Source organism: Hylobates moloch, unplaced genomic scaffold, assembly GCF_009828535.3.
Source record: "Hylobates moloch isolate HMO894 unplaced genomic scaffold, HMol_V3 SCAFFOLD_6, whole genome shotgun sequence".
Taxonomy (NCBI): Eukaryota; Metazoa; Chordata; class Mammalia; order Primates; family Hylobatidae; genus Hylobates; species Hylobates moloch.
The window spans coordinates 31,857,792-31,868,524 of NW_026652281.1; the positions used below are offsets into that span (position 1 = coordinate 31,857,792).

The 10,733-nt window shown below is 42.4% G+C and overlaps 1 long non-coding RNA gene across 1 annotated transcript in view; it reads left to right on the top strand.

The window, feature by feature from the left end:
• The first annotated feature begins 370 nt into the window (after positions 1-370).
• The window catches only part of LOC116470348 (uncharacterized), a 23,788-nt gene continuing 13,425 nt past the window's right edge, over positions 371-10,733 (top strand). Inside the window, exons 1-3 of the long non-coding RNA XR_004248584.1 lie at positions 371-451; positions 1,096-1,216; positions 1,322-1,423. This is a non-coding gene — a long non-coding RNA (uncharacterized LOC116470348). The remainder of the gene's footprint in view (positions 452-1,095; positions 1,217-1,321; positions 1,424-10,733) is intronic.

Genomic DNA, 10,733 nt, shown 5'->3' on the forward strand with positions numbered 1-10,733 from the left:
TGGGGGTGAGGCTGGAATGACAATCATTCTAAATCAGTGAGAATACTAATGGAAAAAGTTACATCTAGGGATTTTGTGGGTCCTGAGCTTTGTTTAGCACCCAGCCCTCAGTCCTCATCTGAGAGAACAAGGCCCATAAGTACTTTTCCAATATTCGCCTAGATTGATAGAATAGGCTCTTCATTAATTTACTTTGAACTTCAGCTTGTCTAGTTTGTATTAAGCTTAATTAATCCGGTTAACTGGTGCTGGCCTGAACGGAAACAAAAACGTGTAGAAGGCACAGGAAGTACAAAGTCAGGTTTGTGCTCCTGGTATGTTGGAACTTGGGAATTCTCATTGCAAGGAAGGCATGCTCATATTCAAGTTGCCTGAACTCTATAGGCTCCTAAATAAAGAACCTAAAATGCTGAATAAAAGAAGTAGAGTTGGAGCCCAGAGAGAGAGTGAGGTGTGGAATAACAGAAACTCACTGCAGAGTTCACACTTCAATCAGTGAGCCTTAAGGCACTAAGAGGTCAAAACATGACCCTTTGGCTCAGATCCCTGGGTTTGGGTCCCAACTCTGCCACACTTCGGCTGCACTATTTTAGCCACATTACTAATCCTCTTCATGCTTCGGTTTTTTCATCTGTAAAACAGGGATAGTACTTTTTCATAGGATTATGAAGATTCAATTTGATCATTTATATAAAGTCCTAATTCAGTGTAATTCCTGGCACATAGTAAATATTCTATAAATGATAGTTTTTATTAACTAAAAAAAAGCAGTCAGTATTAAGCCACAAAAGTTCTGGTATTTGGATATCTAAATAATTTTATTGTAAGTATTATGTATGAGGGGGGAAAAAGCCTTTTTTTTTTTTTTCTTTCACAAAAAGAAGGCCTGGATGGCATTTATTGGGAGAAGCTGGGTGCTAACTTGTGACATCATGAATCACTCACCCTTTATCATTGATCTGTAATTCCAGAAATCTAGAACAGAATTTTTAGAATTTGCAGCTTTCTTAAAAGGGATATTTTACATTGTAATAATTTCACCATGGGTTTAGCCTGTGTTTCTACAGTATTCTTCACTCTTTCTGGCCCATTTAGCTCAGAACGCAAGCTTGACAGCAAGACAAACAAATTCCTCAAATGAGACTGCCAGCCAGTATTTGGGCTATAAAGCATGGCCAATTTGCTTTCTCAGGATGGAGAATATAATCCCCAGAAGGTGGGTAGGCACAGAGTTCAAAAAGAAAGTGAATAACCTGTTCGTCTGCCTTAGCCATTAACATTCTTGACTTTTCCATTTTGTGTCCTCTCTTGCAAACTGCAGCATTATCCAGTGCACTTTTGAGTGCCTGATTCCATGTCTTTGAACAAAGTCGTAACTACAGTTCCTCTCTCAAGAGCAAAACTTGAAATTTGTCAAGAAATAGTGAGTATTGTTTGCCAAAGAATATAACTCAAATGTCAGACTCTGCTTCTGTACTCTTAGGCCCTGACCACACCAAACGGCCTGTTTATTCAGTGCCTTGGTTTCTCTTCTCTTGAATCAGGAGAAATAGAATGTGCTACTACTCACTGCTCAGTTTATAAAGAGCTATGAAATCCCTGAAATTGAGTTGTTTGAAGTAGAGCTCTGGAGGTCACAAAGGGCCATCTTTGAGAGGGAGGGGCTACAGCTGAATCCCAGCTCTAACACTTCACAATAAAGTTGGAGTTACAACTATGCATACGTAGAAGCTTCCCTAGAAGTTTCAGCCAACAGAGACCTCTCAGATATGAAAATCAGAACTCTCTTCCCCTTTCTCTTTCTCATGAAGAATAGAGCAGGATTATACCACCAGCTGTTTTCTTCTTCTTCGTTTTTGTTTACGGTTTCTTTAGTTAAATGACACCGAGAGGATTGGCAGCATAAGGTTCTGTCATGGCATTTTTGCCGCATCACTTGATTCCATTAATCTTGAGACAGCAGGGCAGGTGGCTTCTAGGGGCTCCTCCAGCCAGGCTGCTCATTAGGCTCTTGGAGCATGGGTGAGTGAGGCAGAGGGAAGCACAATTACTCAGCCAGGGGAGCCTCTCAGCGTGGCTTCCTTTGTGCCAATAAGAGACTTCCCAGTCCTGACTCAGCCTCTGGAGGGACGCACAGCTGAGGACCCTGGAACACAAGCCTGGTGGGGGACTGGCTCCCAGGCACTGGATCCATCAGCAAAGGAGAATTTGATTCTATGCCCTGAGACTCTCTTCACTAAGCCTATAAAGTTGACCATTTTCTTTTCTTTTTCTTTCTTTTTTTTTGAAACGGAGTCTCTTTCTGTCCCCCAGGCTGGAGTGCAGTGGCACGATCTCAGCTCACTGCAACCTCCACCTCCCGGATTCAAGCAATTCTCCTGCCTCAGCCTCCCAAGTAGCTGGGATTCCAGGCGCCCACCACCCCACCTGGCTAATTTTTGTATTTTTAGTAGAGACAGGTTCCACCATGCTGGCCATGCTGGTCTTAAACCCCTGACCTCAGGTGATCCACCTGCCTCGGCATCCCGAAGTGCTGGGATTATAGGCATGAGCCACTGTGCCCAGCCAAAGTCAACGATTTTCTAAGTGCTCACTTTGCTGTGTTAGTAATGATGATTATGTCACTGCAACCTTGAGTCTCATAGCACCTCAGCTAGCCTGTGATGGTTGAGAATGTTTTCAGCAAATTTTTCTAAATGCAAGAAACAGAAGAAAGCAGCACATCTTGTGGCCAAGTTCTTGTTTAAGTGCTGTTGTTTCAGCTTTTCCCAGTAGTGGTACTGACAAAGTACTAGGAGAAGGGGCTGGAGTCAGCATTCCATTCAGGTAAGGAGCAGTTGCTCACACAGGAGCAACTTTTTTAGACCTAGGGTCTAAAAAAGGAGAACCCTGAGTCTAAAAAAGACCTCCAGAACCTGCCTGATGCCTGAAATTCTATGAAAGCTCATCAGCAATATCCTCCCTGCAGTGGTCTCAAACTGGTGGCCCCAAAGAGGTTTAAATTTCAAATTGTTTTAGTGCTTTTTGAGAGGGAGAGGGAAGGAATATGCTGTCAGTAATTAAAAATGGAGTGATTTTAGAAAACCTTCAGTTTTTCTGTTCAAAATCAGAAGACCTGCCAACACAAGGCCCTCTTTTCTGTGTGATAACAATCATCTAGAGCTGAGTGGTGGTCGGCCCACCTACATAATGCTGGCGCTCTCTTGCTGTCCATGGAAGTCACCGATCATGAGAGAGCAATCAATCATGATCTATCAATTCATGGTCCCTCTCGGGTCCTCAGAGTCTCCCGCTGCTTTCTCTTATCCTATGCTGTCCTGAATTCATATGTATACATTGCCAACTTGCGGCACTTACTACATTTTGGCTTTTTTGTGAGTAGAGTCTTATTTTATCCATCCTTTCTGTTTCAAATAGACTGTTGTTTTTCTGGGAAAGAGAGTGTACAGGATCACTATATTTCACCTGAATTCACTACCATGCCTTCTAAGTGATTGATTTAACTTAATACTTGACCACTTTTAAAATAAAAGAACCATGAACAGTCATCTCTACCCGGGTGAATGAGGAGAATGAGAGCAGATTTGATATGAGCTGTGAGGTGAGAGCACTCACAAGCTAACAATAGACACAAAAGAGTGATACTACAGAGTTTGGAATGGAATCGACTAGCATAGTCACCAACTGGTGGTTCACAGCCTTGATCTAGCTCACAGATGTGCTTTGTTTGTTCTGCCCTTTGTTTCAAAAAAAAAAAGAAAAAAGAAAAATTTTTCTTTTAAGGCAAGATTTAAAAATCAACTGATAAATGGCGGATTCTAGACTTGAGGCAGGGAATATACAAGATGAGTCTGAAGCATCTTATAATACTAGAAAGTAAGGAAGTACTCCAAAAAAAAACCCGAAGCCAAAAAAACTCACAGAATGTTGGGGGGATGACAGAGGGACATGGGAGCCAACTGAAAGACCTCCCAATGGCCAATATTATCAACAATTTGAGCAACAAAGGAAATAACATAATATTGAATTGTAACTCAAAATATAAAATATCCATGCATTCATACTTACATAAAGAAATTATTGAATAAAGTAATAAATGGGAGAAGAGAAAAGTATCTCAAAAAGAAGAATTCCACATAAATTTTGTAGCTACTTCACTCCTGTATCAGTTCATTCTCACATTGCTAAAAGAAAATACCTGAGACAGGTCAGGCACAGTGGCTCATGTCTGTAAGGCTGAGGCAGGTGGATTATTTGAGGTCAGGAGTTCGAGACCAGCTTGGCCAACATGGTGAAACCCCATCTCTACTAAGAATACAAAAATTAGCCAGGTGTGGTGGTGCATGCCTGTAATCCCAGCTACTTGGGAAGTTGAGGCAGGAGAATTGATTAAACCTGGGAAGCAGAGGTTGCATGAGCCAAGATCACACCACTGCACTCCAGACTGGGTGACAAAGCAAGACTCCATCTAAAAGTAAAAGAAAAAAGAAAATACCAGAGACTGGGTAATTTATAAAGGAAAGAGGTTTAATTGACTCACTGTTCTGCATGGCTGGGAGGCCTCAGGAAATTTATAATCATAGCAGAAGGCATCTCTTCACAGGGTAACAGGAGAGAGAATGACTGCAAGCAAGGGAAATGCCAGATGGTATAAAACCATCATCAGATCTTGTGAGACTCACTCACTATCACAAGAAAAGCATGGAGGAAACCACCTCTGTGATTCTATTATCTCCACCTAGTCCCACCCTTGACACGTGGGGATTATGGGGATTATAATTCAAGATGAGATTTTGGGTGGGGACACAGCCAAACCGTATCATTCCACCCCTGGTTCCCCTGCAAATCTCATGTCCTCACATTTCAAAACACAATCATGCCACCAGCCCCAAAATCTTAAAGCATTCCAGCATTAACCCAAAAGTCCAAGTTCAAAGTCTCATCGGAGACAAGGCAAGTCACTTCTGCTTAAAAGCCTATAAAATCACAAGCAAATTAGTTACTTCCTAGATACAGTGAGGGTACAGGCATTGGGTAAATAGGCCCATTCGAAATAGGAAAAATTGTCCAAAACAAAGGGGCTACAGGCCCCATGCAAGTCTCAAATCCAATAGGACAGAGATTAAACCTTAAAGTTCCAAAATAATCTCCTTTGACTCAATGGCTCACATTCAGGTCACACTGATGCAAGAGGTGAGCTCCCATAGCCTTGGGCATCACTGCCTTTGTGGCTTTGACGGGTAAAGCTCCCCTCCTGGCTGCTCTTCATTGAGTGTCTGTGGCTTTTCCAGGCTCACAGTGCAAGCCGTCAGTAGATCTACGATTCTGGGGTCTGGAGGGTGGTGGCCCTCTTCTCATAGCTCCACTAAGTGGTGCCCCAGTGGGGACTCCGTGTCCCCACTGTGTCTGACTCCACATTTCCCTTCTGCACTTTCCCAGCAGAGGTTGTCCATGAGGACTTTGCCCCTGCAGCAAACTTCTGCCTGGACATCCAGGTATTTCCATACATCATCTGAAATCTAGTCAGAGGTTTCCAAACCCTGATTTTTGATTTCTGTGCATTCACAGGCTCAACACCATGTGGAAGCCACCAAGGCTTGGGCCTGCACCCTCTGAAGTAATGGCCTAAGCTGAACCTTGGCCCTTTTTTATTTTATATATTATTTTTTTTGAGACGGAGTCTCCCTCTGTCACCCAGGCTGGAGTGCAGTGGTGCGATCTCAGCTCATTGCAACCTCTGCCTCCCAGGTTCAAGCGATTCTCCTGCCTCAGTCTCCCAAGTAGCTAGGACTACAGGCGTGTGCCACCACGCCCAGCTAATTTTTATATTTTTAGTAGAGATGGGGTTTCACCATGCTGGCCAAGATGGTCTCGATCTCTTGACCTCATGATCCACCCGCCTTGGCCTCCCAAAGTGCTGGGATTACAGGCGTGAACCACCGCGCCCAGCCCCTCCTTGACCTTTTTTAGCTATGGCTGAAGCTGAAGCAGCTGGGATGTAAGGCACCATGTCCCAAGACTGCACAGAGAAGTAGGCTGGGGGGCAGGGGGGCGGGCGGAGAGGTAGTCCCTGGCCCAGTCCACAAACCATTTTTCCCTCATAGGCTTCCAGGCCCATGATGAAAGGGGCTGCTGTGAAGACTTCTCACATGCCCTGGAGACATTTTCCCCATTGTCTTGGTGACTAACATTTGGCTCCTTGTTACTTATGCAAATTTCTGCAGCAACTTGAAATTCTCCCCAGAAAATGGGTTTTTCTTTTTTATTCCATTGTCAGGCAGCAAATTTTCCAAACATTTGAAGCTTCCAAACAAGCTTCCTCTTGAACACTTTGATGCTTAGAAACTTCTTCTGCCAGATACCCCAAATTATCTCTCTCATGTTCAAAGTTCCACAGATCTCTAGGGCAGGGGCAAAATGCTTCCAGTATCTTTGCTAAAGCATAGCAAGAGTCACCTTTACTCCAGTTCCCAAAAAGTTCCTCATCTCCATCTGAGACCACCTCAGCCTGAACTTTATTATCTATATCACAATCAACATTTTGGTCCAAGCCATTCAACAAGTCCCTAGGAAATTCCAAACTTTCCCACATTTTCTTGTCTTCTTCTAAGCCCTTCAAACTGTTCCACCCTCTGCCCATTACCTTGTTCCAAAGTTGCTTGCACATTCTCAGGTATCTGATAGCAATACCCCACTACCTTGGTACCAATTTACTGTATTAGTTCGTTCTCACACTGTTATAAGGAAATACCCAAGACTGGGTAATTTATAAAGAAAAGGTCTAATTGACTCATTGTTCCTCATGGCTGGGAAGGCCTCAGGAAGCTTACAATGATGGTGAATGGCATCTCCTTACAGGGCCGCACGAGGGAGAATGAGTGCAAGCAGGGGAAATGGCAGACACTCATAAAACCATCAGATCTCGTGAGACTCACTCACTATCATGAGAACAGTATGGGGGAAACCACCCCCATGATTCAATTACCTCCACCTGGTCCCGCCCTTGACACGTAGGGATTATAGGGATTATGGGGATTACAATTCAAGATGAGATTTTGGGTGAGGACATAGCCAAACCATATCAACTCCCAAGGAGGCTGTGCATAGTGACTCTATTCTAAAGAGTACAGTATGGAGAGGGGGTGAAAGAGCAATTTTACAGTGGAGACAGCAGACAGACACTACCTCAGCCAGCTCATCAACGTTAGTATAATCAGTGACATTTATAATATGTACCCTTGATATGAGGTGATGAGAATGGCACTTTGCCTCTGTGATCTTATATGACAGATGTATCCTCACCTGTCAGCAGTAACTTCAGCATACCCCAAGCATGACACTATGGTCTAAGAGGAATGTTGTCTCAGAATTGCAAACTAAGGAATCCAGGAATGGCCAACCCAGAGGTTTACTCCTTATTTAAGAAGGACAACAGAACACCTGGCCCATTCCTTTTTATGCAGGTATTCAGGGAATTGAGAACCTTGTTTTGAGTTAAATGGAGGTTTCTAGATGGACAGTGCTAAGTAAAAAATGCTATTTAAACTGCGTGCTTTTTACAAATGATAGTGCTTCTCCTGTCCAGCCCACAGTCACTGTATATAAGTCCTCCATAAACCCTATGTCTCCTTTGCTGGGTTTGGGTCTCTTCTTAGACCTGCAGACACAGTGCCATCCCTACTGGCATCAATAGGGGTCTGGCATGACAAGTCTTCCTTCCCGAAACCTATAATCCCAGTCAATTATGAGAAAAACATCAGACAAACCCCAATTGAGGGGACTTCTACAAAATACCTTCTCAGTATTTTGTAAAACTATCAAGTTCACCAAAAACAAGGAGTCTCAGAAACTTTCACAGCCAAGAGGAACCTAAAGAGACATGGCAACTAAATCTAATGTCATATCTTCAGTGGGATCTTGGGTGAAAAAAGGATGAAAAGTAAGCCGGGCGCGGTGGCTCACGCTTGTAATCCCAGCACTTTGGGAGGCCGAGGCGGGTGGATCACGAGATCAGGAGATCGAGACCACGGTGAAACCCCGTCTCTACTAAAAAAATACAAAAAATTAGCCGGGCGTGGTGGCGGGCGCCTGTAGTCCCAGCTACTCGGAGAGGCTTAGGCAAGAGAATGGCGTGAACCTGGGAGGCAGAGCTTGCAGTGAGCCAAGATTGCGCCACTGCACTCCAGCCTGGGCAACAGAGCAAGACTCTGTCTCAAAAGAAAAAAAAAAGGATGAAAAGTAAAAACCAAAGAAATCCATACAAAGTATAGATATTCATTAATAATGATATATCAATATTAGTTCAATAATTTTAACAAATATGCAGGTTGATCACCCCCAGTTAGAAAACCCAAAATCTGAAGTGCTCCAAAATTTGAAATGTTTTGAGCACTGATATGATTCTCAAAGAAAATGTTCAGAGAAGCATTTGGTATTCTGGATTTTTCAATTAGTGACGCTCAACCAGTAAGTATAATGCAAAAATCCAAAACAATTCAAAATCCAAAACACTTCTGACTCCGCAAGGGATACTCAACTTGTACCATAAGAATATAAGGTACTAAAAATAGAGGAAATTGGTGTGGAAAAGATGGGAACTCTCTGTGCTATCTTCATAACCTTCAAGTAAATCTGAAAGTATTCCTGAAAAGTATATTTTAAGAAACCAATGTAGTTCACGGTAAGCATATTTTAAAAATCAAGTATTAAGTATATTTTAAAAATCAATTTATTTCACATTTATTCACAATTTATTTCACATCTTGATTTCTAGCTCTTCAAGAACACAGCGATTCTGAATGCTGATTGTATCAGCGATTCTGAGATCAGAAGGCCAACACTCTGGCTACAGCTGCCTCTCTACAACCTGCAACCTTATTTGCCAAGTAAAACAGCGGGAGAAAGAAGCCCCCAATCTAGCCTTCCAAATCACACACAAAGGCATTTAATTCGCAGAGCCTAATTCACCTGTAGGACACTAGCTGTAGTCCAGAAATGTACGTAGAAGAATATGGAAACATATGCTGAGCGACCGTGTTAAGCATAGACTGATCCATCACACTGTTCTCCCCAACTGAGGCCAAATGTGTCTTTTATCAATGTCTTTGCACTGTTGTTTCTTACATGTGCCTCTGTTTTGCTCATTACATTACCTGCCTTACCCCTACAGGCATTTGGGTTTGTCGCTCCTACTAAAACTTAAGGGCTATGACACCATTACACTGAAATATCATGTATGTTAACTGAGAAAACATCACACAAAATTGTTGTGTAAATTAAATTCAATGGTGGGATAGGGCTTTGGAAAGTACAGTAAAAATGTAAAGTGTTATTTTTATCATACACATGTTCCATTTTATCTGTCCACACAAGTAACTAAAACTACAAATTTAAAGTTTACATTCAGTTACATAACTAAAAATATATTAGATGTCACTATTTCAAACCATTATCACATGTATTTATTGAAATTTCATAAGCAAAAAAGTTATCTATTGTCCCAACAATAGTCTTTTTTATTTGATGAGCTCACTTAGTAAGTATCTCTCCTCATCCTTCAAAATTGCCAGTGTTAGACCTGTTAAAGAAGCCTTTTTTCCCTAGGAATTCAAATGTTATTTGTCCACTAGCAAGAATCTTGCAATAGCTTATAGGAAAATTAACTGGCAGAAAATAACATTCAACTACTCATAGGCAGAAAAAATTCTGACTGAGTGAAATACCTGACTATAATCACCTGCTATTTCTAGCTTATCTTTTCTTATTAAGACAATGATACCTGCATGGTAGAGAACATGCAAACAGCATCAATTTTCTTTCCCATTCTGCAGGTATTATTTTCTTGAAAGAAAATATCCCTGCAAGAAAATGTTCCAGCGGGGACTTTGAAACCTAAAAACAGATATTAAGGACCTATTATATGAGAACCAGAATGGTGAGATCATAGAGTTCATCTATTCCAGTATCTTAACCTGACACAGAATCTCTGAGATGTCGAAACCCCATGTGATTATTTCCACAGATGGAAACCTCACAATCTCATGAAGTTTTTGGTCTAAACCGTTAACTTGAACTACTTTATAGAAAGGGCTTCTCTGCTGAAGGAACTGGCCTCCCTTCTACTCGCTGGAGCTCAACAGAACACAGTTTTCCCTCTTTCCCCCTGGAGCCAGATGGGTGGCTTAAAAGAATTAGATGAAAGATTTTGTAAGGCATTGTGGGCGCTATAATCAACAGGCAAATCTATGCCCTTTGATCGGGGAAGATGTCCTGCAGCTCTCAAGGCTAAAAATGAGGGTCTGGTATTGCCTACAAAATTTTTTTTTTTTTTTTTTGTTTGAGATGGAGTCTCGCTCTGTCACCCAGGCTGGAGTGCAGTGGCGCAATCTCGGCTCACTGCAAGCTCCGCCTCCCGGGTTCACGCCATTCTCCTGCCTCAGCCTCTCCGAGTAGCTGGGACTACAGGCGCCCACCACCACGCCCGGCTAATTTTTTGTATTTTTAGTAGAGACGGGGTTTCACCATGGTCTCGATCTCCTGACCTCGTGATCCGCCCGCCTCGGCCTCCCAAAGTGCTGGGATTACAAGCATGAGCCACCGCACCCGGCCAGCCTACAAAATTTTTTAAGCAAAGTAGGAATAAGAATCATTGTGTAAAGTTCTCTTTAAAAAGAAAAAACAGTAACAACAATGTGGACTAAATAAAACATATCTATGTTATACATTTACCCAGA